The sequence below is a fragment of the Macadamia integrifolia genome, chromosome 7 (assembly GCF_013358625.1).
Source record: "Macadamia integrifolia cultivar HAES 741 chromosome 7, SCU_Mint_v3, whole genome shotgun sequence".
Taxonomy (NCBI): Eukaryota; Viridiplantae; Streptophyta; class Magnoliopsida; order Proteales; family Proteaceae; genus Macadamia; species Macadamia integrifolia.
The window spans coordinates 28,322,438-28,337,637 of NC_056563.1; the positions used below are offsets into that span (position 1 = coordinate 28,322,438).

Consider the following 15,200-nt stretch of genomic DNA (forward strand, 5'->3'; position numbering starts at 1 on the left):
AAAAAAAAAATGAAGAAAGACAAGGAAAAAAAAAGGAAAAAAGAAGAAGAAGAAGAAGAAGAAGAAGAAGAAGAAGAAGAAGAAGAAGAAGAAGAAGAAAACCAAACACACATTCCACAACCCCCTCCCCCACCCCAAACATTCTGAGTGATTATTCTCATAACATAATCAAATGCCCTAATTAGTTGACATACAACTGTACTACTGTGATTAAACGCAGAAAAAAGGGAAAGTATTAAAAGTTGGGAATCCCCCTTTTCTCTGAGTGTTACTTTTTTTTTTTAATGAATCGATAAATAAAATAATATATTAAAATAAGAGAACGTACAAAGAATACTTCTGTTTTTGTAATGTTTTCCTTGAAACTAATATCAGAGCTACAAATTAAGTCTATTATTTACATGTCAAACTGACCTTGTATTACAGCCTAGGACCGAGTTTCCCTAATCTGTTAGATTCACATGATGAATTCACCGCGCAGCTTAGAAACACTATCCTATAGCCTAGGGGTGTCAATCAATCGGGTTGGGCTGGTCTTCATCGGGTCTATTTGGGCTTGACCACTTGGAAGCCTTATATTGTGAACACCCGTTTAAGTAAACAGGCCTAACTTTAGGGGATATGGTATGGTTTATAGTCGGCCAGTCGATCGAATGGACTTTAATCGGACTAACTTAAACGGGCCTTAATCGCGTCTTAACCGATCTACTGACCTATTTAAGTCTAAGCAGATTCTAAATGTACTTACCTTGGAATTCTTTTCTTAAGTGGTTTGAAGGCTCATAATTGTTCAATTTGTGGAAGGTTCTCATTTTGGTCTCTGTTAATGTTGATCCGGATCAATTTGATCAAGCTGTATCGATCAATTTTTCCTTTGCTTTTCACAAAAAATATATATATTTTATTATTTTACCCCTTAGCTAATACTGATCAGTCAGATATGGATATTGGTCTTAGCCAATGCCAATTTAATATGACTGATACAACCAATCCGATACCATTACTTAGAATCATGCTTGATAGTCATTGTTTAGGGAAGGGAATGACGAAGAGTTAAAAGAGAATTGGCCTAAAAGAAATTTTTTTTATTTTTTTTTAATCAATCTCAATCTATCTCTAAAATTTTAATGAAATGGAAGTAAATTGTAACAGAATTGTTTATTGTTATACAATTTTTTTTAATAGTTATTTATGTTAGACTATTTAGGGTTTCGCAACAGACCCTAATATATTCTCATATAGACAACTAGAACACGAAGTCGAATCAAAACATAAATGATCGATTTGTACATTTCACCTTGTATGCTAAAGACAATCGATTTCGTTCTTCACAATTTTCCTTTCTTGGCCATGGATCTTCTATAGCCTCTTAGACTTCTTGGTGCTCTTACTTTAGTGGTAAAGTGGGGAAGAATGAATGATGGTCGTAGGGACCCAAAACCCAATATTTATAATAATGTCCTACACCCAAAATCCTAAACAGTATATTCCTAAACTTGAGAGTAGACCAAACCGGCTCATACAACTTGACTCTCACCGATTTAATCAACCCGAATAATTAATTAAGCCCATAAATCCAACAGTTTAATGTAAACTTAAACTTTTTTTTATTGAAATATATGTAAACTTAACATTGGATAACTTAAACTTATTATGTATATGTTAATCAGTTTAACGGTTTATTTAAACGGTTTATCAACGATTTAAACTTTAAAATCAATACCGAATCACGGTTTAAATTTTAAAATTAAAAATTAATCATTTAATAAATGGTTTTACGATTTCAGTACAAACGATTTGATTCTATTTTAGTAAATAATTTTGATTTCAAATTCACATTCTTACCGGTAGTACTCTCATTTTCTTCTTTCTCATCTCTAGTTTTAGTAACAAAGCAATTTTTATAAGATGTGTAGTCTGCCATTGTTTGTGGAAGGTTCTCAATTTTGTCAAGACTCTGCCAAAATGGATAGTCACTATAGCCATTTGGCATCGCAAGGGTTTTTTGCTTTTACATATAGTTAAGCAATTAGGAAAGGGAAGAATAAATGAAAAAAAAAATTCTTTTGATCATTAATTATAAATTACTTAAATTTTTAATCGTATTTTTTTAAAGTAATTTTGTTTTGACTTTTAAATCCAAAGAAGTGAGTTTTTTAGTATGTCATAATTGAAAAAGAGATAGGAATCCTAATTAATGTTTCTAGTGTCAGTAGGTTCAAAATACTCAGATTTTGTCCATTTGTGGTGAAAGGACCAAGGACCAGGGACCAGGGACCAGGGACTAGGGACCAGCCAAGATTTCAAGTGTCTGTAGGATCAAAGGAGACCAGATTATCTGCCACCAGATTGCCTTGCCGGTAGGCATGGTTGAATATAATTGAATGAAATTGTGAGGTTACTTTGCGTCCATCATCAATGATTGTGAGTCCTTCACGCCCTCGTCCTCTCTCTATGTCATGGGGAAAACAGAATCTAGAGGAAGGGAATTGTGTGGATTTATATCTTCTTCGACATCGGATTTGTGAAGACAGAAGATGGAGAGCAGGGATAGGGGTGTGATAACCTCAACCGATAAAATTGATTGAAATCAATGAAAAAATCTGGATCGAATAGAAAAGACATTTCTGCCTCTCTAAAAAGTGGCTGCGATTAGGCATGGAAATGCGGACAAATAACATTTCTTGTCCAATATATTTGTTGTATGGGAGAGGGATAGGCATGTCAGCGGGTTACCATAGAACCTTAGATGTTAGTGGAATTTTAGCCATAGAATTTGATCATTTTAAATATAATTGTTAGATCGTGAAAAAAGATCTAAACCTTCTATCCACATTTGCTACATATAAACATATTCACACCAGATGAAGGGTCAGTGGCTATGGATTCTTATGCTTTGGAAACCTACACGAGATGGGTAAGGCGACTCACCAAAATCTTTCACCATTATAGCTTCATTGTTCATTTGTGCCTAAAATTTCAAAATGAAATACCCCTCATTTGTACCAACACCCATCAATCTTGTTTCACTGAGTTTAACTCTTCCTTAGGTTTTCTCAATGGAGAAGATAGTCTCTTCTACAGACAAAGTTTGCATGAGAACAGAGAACACCATGGGTATGGGTAAAGAGACGATAAAGAGTTGTTGAGATAGAGGCTTTTGGCGATTCTTTTGATTGTTTTTAGAATCTCTGGTATCAGTTCTACGGGAATGTTCAGGGAAGGAGAAAGACCCAAAAGAAAAAATATATATAAGAGAAATTTCGTGTGATGATGATGACGCACAATATGCAATGCAAACTGTGGAATACTGTTTGGATTATTAGGATTTCAGTTTTAGATTAAAATTTTCCATGATTGTTCAATGATCTACCCATTTAAAAAAAAAGCGTCATTACTGTTTCTCAAGCTCACTACTTGGGTTTGTTTTGTATACTCCATTTGGAGATTAAGAACTAAAAAGATAAGAAAGATTCAGAAAGATGTTCAAATGGAGAGGAAACTATTAAAAAGATGAAAATTCTGAAGCCGGAGAGTGGGGATCGACAATATGTGCAAGGGAGGAAGAGCTGGAGACGGATAGGAAGGAGAAAGGTAGAAGAAGAAGAAAGGATTGTGGAGCGGCGGTGTTGGGAAGGTTATATAAGACAATGTTTACAAGCGGATGAGATTCTCTCTGTTTCATCTAACAACCAGGAGAAGTTAGCATGCCTTATTCCTAGGTATTCCGCTAGCATACCCGACCTTTTCCCTCATTGTATACATAGGGTTGGGCTAGGTTTATCGCAAGATCAATATTGAGCATGAAAATTCCAGTCTAGTCCCGCCCTGAGAGCTGAAAAACTTACCTAAGCCCTGTCCAGGCTCAAGGCAGTCGAGGGCTGAGTACCCGGGGTTTTCTTGATGCTTTTAACACTAATAATATTCCATATTAGCTTTGTCTAAATAAAATATGACAATTGGTTGCCAACTTAAGCATCAAAATCCTTGAGAAATGAAATGAATTAATTTTCTACGTGACAAATTTTCATCTCTTTTTAGAAACATGAAATGCCTTTTTTTTTTCTTCATACTTTAGTTATATGAAATGGCTTAAAGGATGCAATTGATACAATATGTAGACAAGTAATCTGCATTTTCCAGTTCCCATTTCATATCTTAAACAAAAAGGAAATATATAAATCTTTCTATTAACATTTTAGCTTTATATTCCATTTTCCTTAGTGAATTATCCTTTACACCAAAATTTATAAGTCCCATTATCCTGGAATACTTTGAACAGATTGCTGAATCTTGAATGCTGATTTAATTTGAATGGAAGTGGTAGATGGGTTAAACCCAGTAAAGCTTTTAAGTTGCTTTTGGGTAATGTGAGTCCCACGCACTGTTAGTTAAAACGCGTTTAAAACGCGGTTGCGTTTTGTTGCCGTTTAAAACGCGTTTTGCTGTTTGCCTCTATATAATGCGAGAAAAATCGGGAACGGCAAAATAAAACGTTTTAAACGCGTTTTAAACGCACGTTTAAAACATGTATGCGTTTTTTAAGGGCAAAATAGGAATTTTGTCATACTATTAAAAAAAAAAATCCAAAACTAAAGAAAACGTCAAAACCATTCAATTGGTTTTCTTCCCCAAATCCCTAATTCTCAAATTCACATCTCTGTGTCTGTGTTGCTCTCATGGACGGTCTCACAGTCGCGGTCTCACAGCTCACGGTCTCACGGTAAGACTCTCACCCAGTCACCCGGAATCCCGGATTCGAGTTTTCCTCTGAACCCTTCTTCTCCGTTGGTCAATCGAAGAAAACTCAGAGAAAAGAAGAAGAGCAGGTCATCGGAAGTCGGGCATCGACAGTAGCAGTAGCAAGTCGTAGTAACATCTCTTTTATATCTTTTCCAGTTCTTCCTTTTTTGTATATTGGTTTGATCGATCTTACATTAGTGGAGTTCATCCCCTTTCTGTTTTAAATGCCAAAGCTCTGCCTCCCATGTTTTGTTTTACTGTTCTTGTTGCTTTTCTCAAACTATAATTCTTGTTTGGTATCCAACTTTTCTGAATTGAGATGGTTTTCACTTCTGAGTTGCTTCTTCTTTCTTAAGACAATATAATATGTTTGTGATGGAATTCAGGTTAATGATTCATACAGTATTGGTGAGGATTGTCTCTGGGAATATCTGAATTGACTGGTTTTTTTTTTTTTTTTTTTCCTATTTAATTTCCACTTCTTCTTGTGCTTGCGATTCTAATGAGCCAAGTGTTTTCCAGTGGCTTTACCCCTTCCGGGGACTTCTGTAGGGATGCCTTCTTAACCCCCATTTGTAACCCCCATCAATACCTTCCATTATTAGAGATAACCCAAGCCAAATCATAACAGAAGTAAAAAAGCACGGTAACCTTCATAAAAGTCGTTCTTGAAATTAATAGATTATTACTTCTGCATCTAATGCCACAGACTGAAATAGTAGGAGATGAAACCATAGATTTAGGGCACGGTATTGGTAGATGTTGATACTGAATCGGTGGATCGGTGAGTATTTGATCGATTTTATTCATTTTTTCTTAAAAATTATTAATTTTTGATCGATTTTATTCATTTTTTCTTAAAAATTATTAATTTTTTACTATTTTACCCTTGAAATGACATAGACAATCAATCCAAATCGATCAAGAATTAGGAATTAGTCTCTATTGGTATCGATCCAATACAACCAATATGAAACCAATACTTGAAACCATGGATGAAACCGATGAATTGTCACCAAAGAGCAAGACCAGATCCGAATCTCCAAATTCTCCCACTTTACCCACTAACCCATTTATTCGAGCCATTCCACTTCATTAGAAGATTCCAAGCAACCCTCAACCAGTGATTTAAAAATTACCCTTTGTTTTCAGGTTCTTAAACCCTGCCATCAATTGGTCTTCACGTGACTCAACCAAAATACTTCCTACAAGTAACCTTGACTCCTAGAGGCAAAGCATCCCTTGATCACCTTGAATCATTTGTAATACTTAATTTACAAAAATTCCACTCAAATGGGATAGATGACATGAATTCTTGTCATGTAATTTTTTTCATTCCTAGTTAAATGGGATAGATGACCTAATGAGAATACTTTTATTGAAATGTTAGCATTTTACATCCCTTTTTCTTTTCATTTACTAATCTATGATTTAATTTTTCCAAAAGGAATTTACTCATCGTTCATTCGTAATACATTAATTATTCTATTTGTTGATATTGGAAATGATGTTTTATTATATTATGTAGGTATTTTAAAGTTGAGCTACCTGAGCTTAAGCAAAATGGTGAGACCTAAGGATAAATTTTGGGAACATGTAGAGCAACGTGGTTTGGGCCGTTTCACATGTAACTATTGTGGACTTAATTATTCTGGGAGTATTTCACGAGTGAAGACTCATTTAGCTTGTCAATCTAGACATGATGTCCAAATTTGCACCCAAGTTCCTGAGCACATTCAAGCTGATGCCCTAGCAGAATTTAATTTGAGTAGATCTGCTAAGAAAAGAATGAGTGATTATCTTGAAAGTGGAATGGGTTCCACAAGTAGCACACCTTCTATGCCTCAGGTTAGGGGTACACATCAATCCACAATGGTAGAGATGGCTGCTAAGCAAGACAAGAAATCATTGGACATGTTGGTAACTGATTTTTTTTGTCAATAACAACATTTCCTTCAATGTTATTCAGACAAATTATTTTATTGAGATGCTAAGGGGTGCATGTGCATATGGTACAAGTTATGTTGTACCTAGTTATAGCAATCTTCGGACCAGTTTGGTTCCTGGAAAAAAGGCAGAAATCATGCAATATGTTAGCAATATAAAGGCGACATGGGGTATCACAGGTTGCACAATTATGTCTGATTCTTGGACTGACATAAAGAAGAGGTCGTGGGTTAATGTGATTGCTTACTCTCCTGGGGGTGCTGTGTTTTTGAAATGTATTGAGTGCGGTAAAAATAGATTAACTTCAACATTTCTTTTCAATGAAATTTCTGATGTCATTGAAAAAGTTGGACCAAACAATGTTGTACAATTTATTTCAGATAATGGTTCTAACTTTTGTTCTTGTGGTGATATGTTGTCTTGAAAATGACGTCATATATATAGAACAAATTGTGCTGCTCATGGGATTAATCTGTTTTTGAAAGATATTCACAAAAAAGTTAAATGGGTGAGGGAAGTTATAGAAAATGGAAAACTTGTAGTGGATTATATTCACAGGCACACATGTATTGTAGCATTGATGAGAAAATTCACCAATAATAGAGATATCAAGCAGCCTTGCAAGACAAGGTTTGGTACTTATTTTTTTATGCTGCAGTCTCTTATTGTTGTCGAGAATGAGTTGAGGCTTTTTGTTGCATCATCTGAGTGGAGAGCCTTTCAATTCAATAGAGCTGAAATGACAGTGAGAACTGTTGGAATAATTCAATCAGATACATTTTGGGAGAGGGCAAAGGCAGTTGTTGCTTTCATGGAGCCACTTATTCGTATTCTTCGCCTTGTTGATTCAGATGGTTCTGCTGCAGGTTATTTATATGAAGCAACAGAAAGGGCAAAAGAAACATTGAGGAAATTTGTGGTGAAGGATGGAGGGAAGTATTTAGCCATAATGGATTTGTTTCAATTTAGGTTAGAGAAGAACATTATTCATCATGTTCATCTCTTTGGTGTACTTTTGAATCCTTCTATTATGTTTGGTGGTTGACTTGATATTGATGGAACTAAATTTATGAATGCACAAGAATTTATTATGGACATCATGGTTCCTTTAGAAGATAGTGAACAATTCATGCAAGAAGTCATTGATTATCGCATGAAAAGTCTATTGTTGTTCAATATGACAGGGCAGATAATGATGAAAACTAACCATCCAAGTAAGTGACTTAGTGAATTAGTTTATTATTGTTTTTTTTTTAATTAAATATAACATTCTTATATTTGTTTACTTATGTTGATTTGTAGGGATTTGGTGGCAATTTGTTGGTAGTGCATTTCCTGTGCTTCAAAATATTGCTTGTAGAATCTTGAGTCAACCTTGTAGTTCCTCTCCTTGTAAGAGCCCTTGGGATGCATCACAAACAAAGAAAATAAATAGATTAGCCCCAAAGATGCTAGAGTACTCTATGATGAGGGAGAACTATGAAAGCCAACTACATAAAGAATCAAGGCCTATTGATTTAGACAATCTTGGTGACTTACCTATAGTAGACTTTGAGTTTGAAATGGAGAGGCTTGAGCAGACGTACGAGGAACCTAAACCATCTGACACTAGAACTGATGGAGGATCTACTTCATATAGTTTAATGTCTCCTCATTGATCCTTTTTTTTTTTTTTTTTTTTTTTTAATATTTTGGACATGTCTTTTTTAATATGGTGTATTAAGTTTTAATTTGGAATTTACATTGGATGCTATATTTTGGATGATATATGCATGAATGTTTGATGTTGATGTAGTTTAGAACATTAGATGCAGGTATACAGGCAATAATCTTTCAAATTACATGAGTATATTGCCCTTTTTTTGGTTTCGTTTTTTTGAAAACTACACATTTAATACTCGTACCGTTCGTTTCCGTCCGTTTGACGTTTCCTTTTTTTTGACCGTACCGTTCATCGTTTTTATCTGTTTAAAGCTCGTTCCGTACGTCTCTGTTTTTTTGCCATTCCCATTTTAACTAACAGTGGTCCCACGTATTATGACAGTAGAATTAAAAAAAAAAAAGTTTCAGCCATTGAATAAATACCTGACCGATTGGGATTGGTTATTAGTATCGATTTAGGAGTCAAATAGGAAAAAAATGTATTATTATTATTATTATTATTATTATTATTATTATTATTATTATTATTATTATTATTATTATTATTATTATTATTATTTTGAAAAAGAAAGAAAAATAAGAGGAAACGTGACTTATTTGAACCGATTCGAATTGATATCGTATCAGTATCGGATACCGATAGCGATAACTAAATCTATAGCCCCAAGTGGCTATCCATAAAAGCAACAACCCTTGCAGTCCCAAGAATGGCCATGGTTGTAGCTACCACCACCAGTTGTGTAAGTTGGAACTCCCTTGACAAAATTGAAAACAATTACACCAACAATGGCAGTGGCAGATCCGAAGGAAGAAAATGAGAGTAGCTACCAGAGGTACAAAATCCTCATTTCAAGCCTTCCAAAAGAGGAAGGTTGGGCATTTGAGAATTATTTCTGCCATTACCAAGTCTTCTGGTATCCAGACATATATTGCCCAGGAGTATTCGCAGTCCAAGACCACTTCAAGGCTCGCTCAAGCGACATTATCGTTGCAACCACCCCAAAATCAGGCACTACATGGATCAAAGCCCTTCTCTTCGCCGCTGTTAACCGCGGTATGTACCCACCCACCTACAATCATCATCCCTTACTCTCCGAAAATCCCCAGCTCCTAGTGCCATTTCTAGAGATAACGCTTTACGATGGCGAAATCATCCCTGACCTTGAAATCCTTCCCTCTCCCAGGCTCTTTGGAACTCACATATCTTTCACATCACTGCCACAGAGCATGATCGATTCTGGTTCCCGGATTGTTTATCTTTACCGGAATCCAAAAGATGTGTTTGTTTCCTTGTGGCATTTAATAACAAGATCAGAGCCACGGTCTCAAAGCCACCTTTGAGTGCCATGGAAGCATTTGAGAGGTTCTGCAAGGGGGTTTCCCAATTTGGGCCTTTCTGGGATCATGTGTTGGTTTACTGGAGAGTTAGTCTGGAAAGGCCTCAACAGGTGTTGTTCATCAACTATGAAGAGTTACAAGCAGACCCAGGTGGTGTTTTGAAAAGAGTAGCTCATTTTGTGGGATTCCCTTTCACGTCTGAGGAAGATAAAGGGCAAGGATTGGTTGATAAGATCTTGAGGTTGTGCAGCTTTGAGAATTTGAGTAGTCTTGAGGTGAACAAGACTGGAAAACACTCAAGTGGTCTTGGATATGAGGTTTTCCTTAGAAAAGGTAAGGTTAGGGACTGGGCAAACTATCTTACATCTGAGATGATTGAACGAGTTGACCAGATCACAGAAGAGAAGTTCCATGGTCATGGCCTGAAGTTCTGTTAAGTATATATTCTGAAGAGATGAAAATCTCCTTTTTTTACATGGTTTGCAGTTTGTTTTCACTATTCTGATTGTTCCATATGTTGATTTCAAGCGTATTCCAAACTTGAACTGCAGCATTATAGATTGTGGTTTTTAGCACTACAGCGTATAGCACTTTCCAAAGGTCTTCACTCTCTTATTATTATTGAAAGAGACAATCAGATGATCATTAATCTTCTCCAACAGTGCTCTAACGATTGTCTCCAGGCGTGTATTACGTACATTATTGAAGACTGCCTCCAACTATGCAATCAATTTAGTCTTTTCTCTTTTGTTCATGTTTATAGGGAAAAGAATTCAGTAGTTAGTTGACTGTCTTGCATCTTTTGGTAGATCATGTGCTAGCCTTTTCCCCCATAGTTTCCTTGTAAATAATCTCTCATTGGATCTTCAATCCGTTCATTTACATCTCTCTTTTTTTATTAATTAAAAAAAAAAGAAGTATATATGGCCCTGTATTCAAGAATAAAGGGATAAAAATCCACTGCAATTCCGATCGTATGCAATAACCCCTGCAGACGTCGACACGTGGACATTTCAGATTGGACAGCTCAGATTAACCCTCCAATGAAACATCCCAAAACCGTGATTCTCCAGCTTAAATCGAATCGAGTCGGCTATTCAAACCAACAGGTTCATGTTTTAACTCAAAACCTAAGAGATTTCTATCCATTCCCTCTCTCTCTCTCTCTCTCTCCCACAACAGTTCTTTTTCTTCTTCTTCTTGTCCTCCTTGGCTGTTATTGTTTTCAAAATTTCAAGTTCTGAGCAAAGCGATCAGCTCTAAAGGTGAAATCTTGAAAAGAAGAATGGGGATGGCAGCAGAACCGACGATTAGGGTGGGGGTGACTGCTGCAACGTTTTTTTTTTGCTTGTTCTAACTCTGATATGCACCATATCAGTCTCCTGCAAACGTTTTGTTTGCTTGTTTTAACTCCCCACTAGATTTCTGCAATAATCGATCTCTGCATAGGGTATTGCACAATATTGCACCAGATGAAAATTACAAATAATGAACAAAAGTAGGAAATAAAAGCTTGAGAAATTACAAAACTATCCTTTACAAATGACAATGGATTTTGAAGCTTGGCAATTCAAAATTTAAAAACCAAATGACATAACTACCCCTATGTTCAGCTAAGATCCTATTAATTATAGTATACGGACTTTTAGAAAATTGTAAATTAGGTTACATTCGGACAGTCCCTAATTTGTTTGTTAGGAGTGAAGACGAAAAACACAAGGGCCCATGGGCAAAATAATGAAAGAAAAATGGAGATAATAAAGTTCCAAAAATGCACCCCCTGATAATCCAACAGTTTAAGATCTTTTCCATGTACGTGACTATTGTTGGCTACATTTTCCAAGAGTAATCGTAGGGCCGTAGGGGGTGTCAATTTGAGGACTGTCCAATCGTGTAAAGTTCGGACCAGCCCGATCTATTTATAAACGGTTGTTCCAAATGTGAGTGAGATACTCATCAGTCATTCGATTGGGATCGATTGATTATGAGTCTGATCTAACCTGACCCTTTAGAATAATTTTAGCATTTGAAATTCCTTTTCTGACTCCAAAATCCCACATCCTAAAGCCTTAAAGAGTTTGTGCCAGGTTTTTTGTTGCTTAGATTTCAAGTACAGAGTATTTTTAGATACCTAGTTTTTAATAGAAAATGGCAATATGATGTCCCTAATTTATTAGAATATTCTGAGGACTTTTGAAGACCCAAATGAAGCCTGTTTAGATTTAATCAAGCCTGTAGCCTGTCTAAGGTCCGTTTAGCTTGATTTTAAAAAACATGAATTTGACCAACCAATTATAAATATTACTATGTTCGCCTAATGTAAACCTAATTAATTAAACGAACAGTCACGATGCAAGGGTCAAATTGGCTCAGCCAGGCCTATGAACAAGCCCAACGGCTTTACAATTTCAATATAAATGATTCGATTTGATTTCAGTTAATTATTTTGATTTCAAATTCACATTCTTACCGGTAGGTACTCTCATTTTCTTCTTTTTTCATCTCTAGTTTTAGTAACAAAGCAATTTTTATAAGACGTGTAGCCTGCCATTGTTTGTGGAAGGTTCTCAATTTTGTCAAGACTGTGCCAAATGGATAGTCACTATAGCCATTTGGCATCGCAAGGGTTTTTTGCTTTTACATATAGTTAAGCAATTAGGAAAGGGAAGACTAAATGGAAAGGGACATCGTTAATTTGATGTCCCTAATTTATTAGAATATTCTGAGGACTTTTGAAGACCCATATGAAGCCTGTTTAGATTTAATCAAGCCTGTAGCCTATCTAAGGTCCGTTTAGCTTGATTTTAAAAAACATGAACTTGACCAACCAATTATAAATATTACTATGTTCGCCTAATGTAAACCTAATTAATTAAATGAACAGTCACGATGCAAGGGTCAAATTGGCTCAACCAGGCCTATGAACAAACCCAACGGTCTTACAATTTCAATACAAACGATTCGATTTGATTTCAGTTAATTATTTTGATTTCAAATTCACATTCTTACCGGTAGGTACTCTCATTTTCTTCTTTTTCATCTCTAGTTTTAGTAACAAAGCAATTTTTATAAGACGTGTAGCCTGCCATTGTTTGTCGAAGGTTCTCAATTTTGTCAAGACTATGCCAAATGGATAGTCACTATAGCCATTTGGCATCGCAAGGGTTTTTTGCTTTGACATATAGTTAAGCAATTAGGAAAGGGAAGAATAAATGGAAAACAAAAAGAACCTTTTGATCATTAATTATAAATTACTTAAATTTTTAATCATACTTTTTAAAAGTCATTTCTTTTTGAATTTTAAATCCAAAGAACTGAGTTTTTTAGTATGTCATAATTGAAAAAGAGATAAGAATCCTAATTAATAGAATACTCAGATTTTGTCCATTTGTGGTGAAATGACCAAAGACCAGGCAAGATTTCAAGTGTCGGTAGGATCAAAGGAGACCAGATTATCTGCCACCAGATTGCCTTGCCTGTAGACATGGTTGAATATAATTGAATGAAATTGTGAGGTTACTTTGCGTCCATCATCAATGATTGTGAGTCCTTCACGCCCTCATCCTCCCTCTGTGTCATGGCGAAAACAGAATCTAGAGGAAGGGAATTGTGTGGATTTATATTTTCTTCGACATCGGATTTGTAGAGACAGAAGATGGAGAGCAGGGATAGGGGTGTGATAACTTAACCTCAACCGATAAAATTGATTGAAATCAATGAAAAAATCTGGATCGAATAAAAAAAAACGTTTCTGCCTCTCTAAAACAGAGGCTGCGATTAGGCATGGAAATGCCGACAAATAACATTCCTTGTCCAATATATTTGTCGTATGGGAGAGGGATAGGCATGTTAGCGGGTTACCATAGAATCTTAGATGTTAGTGGAATTTTAACCATAGGATTTGATCATCTTAAATATAACTGTTAGATTGTGAAAAAAGATCCAAACCTTCAATCCACATTTGCTACATATAAACATCTTCACACCAAATGAACGGTCAATGGCTATGGATTCTTATGCTTTGGAAACCTACACGAGATGGGTAAGGCGATTCACCAAAATCTTTCACCATTAAAGCTACATTGTTCATTTGTGCCTAAAATTTCAAAATGCAATAGCCCTCATTTGTACCAACACCCATCAATCTATAACTCTTCCTTAGGTTTTCTCAATGGAGAAGATAGTCTCTTCCACAGACAAAGTTCGCATGAGAACAGAGAACACCATGGGTATGGGTGAAGAAATGATAAAGAGTTGTTGAGATAGAGGCTTTTGGCGATTCTTTTGATTGTTTTTAGAATCTCTGGCATTAGTTCTACGGGAATGTTCAGGGAAGGGGAAAGACCCAAAAGAAAAAATATATATAAGAGAAATTTCGTTTGATGATGATGATGGACAATATGCAATGCAAACTGTGGAATTATGTTCGGATTATTAGGATTTCAGTTTTAGATTAAACTTTCCCATGATTGTTCAATGATCTACCCATTAAAAAAAAAAAAAACGACATTATTGTTTCTCAAGCTCACTACTTGGGTTTGTTTTGTATACTCCATTTGGAGAATAAGAACTAAAAAGATAAGAAGATTCAGAAAGATGTTCAAATGGAGAGGAAAACTATTAAAAAGATGAAAATTTTGAAGCCGGAGAGTGGGGATCGACAATTTGTGCAAGGGAGGAAGAGCTGGAGACGGATAGGAAGGAAAAAGGTAGAAGAAGAAGAAGAAGAAGAAGAAAGGATTGTGGAGCGGCAGTGTTGGGAAGGTTATATAAGACAATGTTTACAAATGGATGAGATTCTCTCTATTTCATCTAACAGCCAGGAGATGTTAGCATACCTTATTCCTAGGTATTCCGCTAGCATACCCAACCTTTTCCCTTATTGTATACATAGGGTTGGGCTAGGTTTATCCCAAGCTCAATATTGAGCATCAAAATTCTAGTCTAGTCCCACCCTGAGAGCTGAAAAACTTACCTAAGCCTTATCCATGCTCAAGGCAGTCGAGGGCTGAGTACCCGGGGTTTTCTTGATGCTTTTAACACTAATAATATTCCATATTAGCTTTGTCTAAATAAAATATGACAATTGATTGCCAACTTAAGCATCAAAATCCTTGAGAAATGAAATGAAATAATTTTCTACGTGACATATTTTCATCTCTTTTTAGAAACATGAAATGCCTTTTTTTTTTTCTTCATACTTTAGTTATATGAAATGGCTTAAAGGATGCAATTGATACAATATGTAGACAAGGAATCTGCATTTTCCAGTTCCCATTTCATATCTTAAACAAAAAGAAAAAATATAAATCTTTCCATTAACATTTCAGTTTTATATTCCATTTTCCTCAGTGAATACCCTTTACACCAAAATTTAGAAAAGTCCCATTATCATGGAATACTTTGAACGGATTGCTCAATCTTGAATGCTGATTTAATTTGAATGGAAGTGGTAGATAGGTTAAACCCAATAAAGCTTTTAAGTCCTACCCAAAAAAAAAAAAAAAAAA

General features: G+C 35.5%; 1 pseudogene; it reads left to right on the plus strand.

The window, feature by feature from the left end:
* Positions 1 to 8,984: 8,984 nt before the first annotated feature.
* The window catches only part of LOC122084880, a 7,264-nt pseudogene continuing 1,048 nt past the window's right edge, over positions 8,985 to 15,200 (plus strand).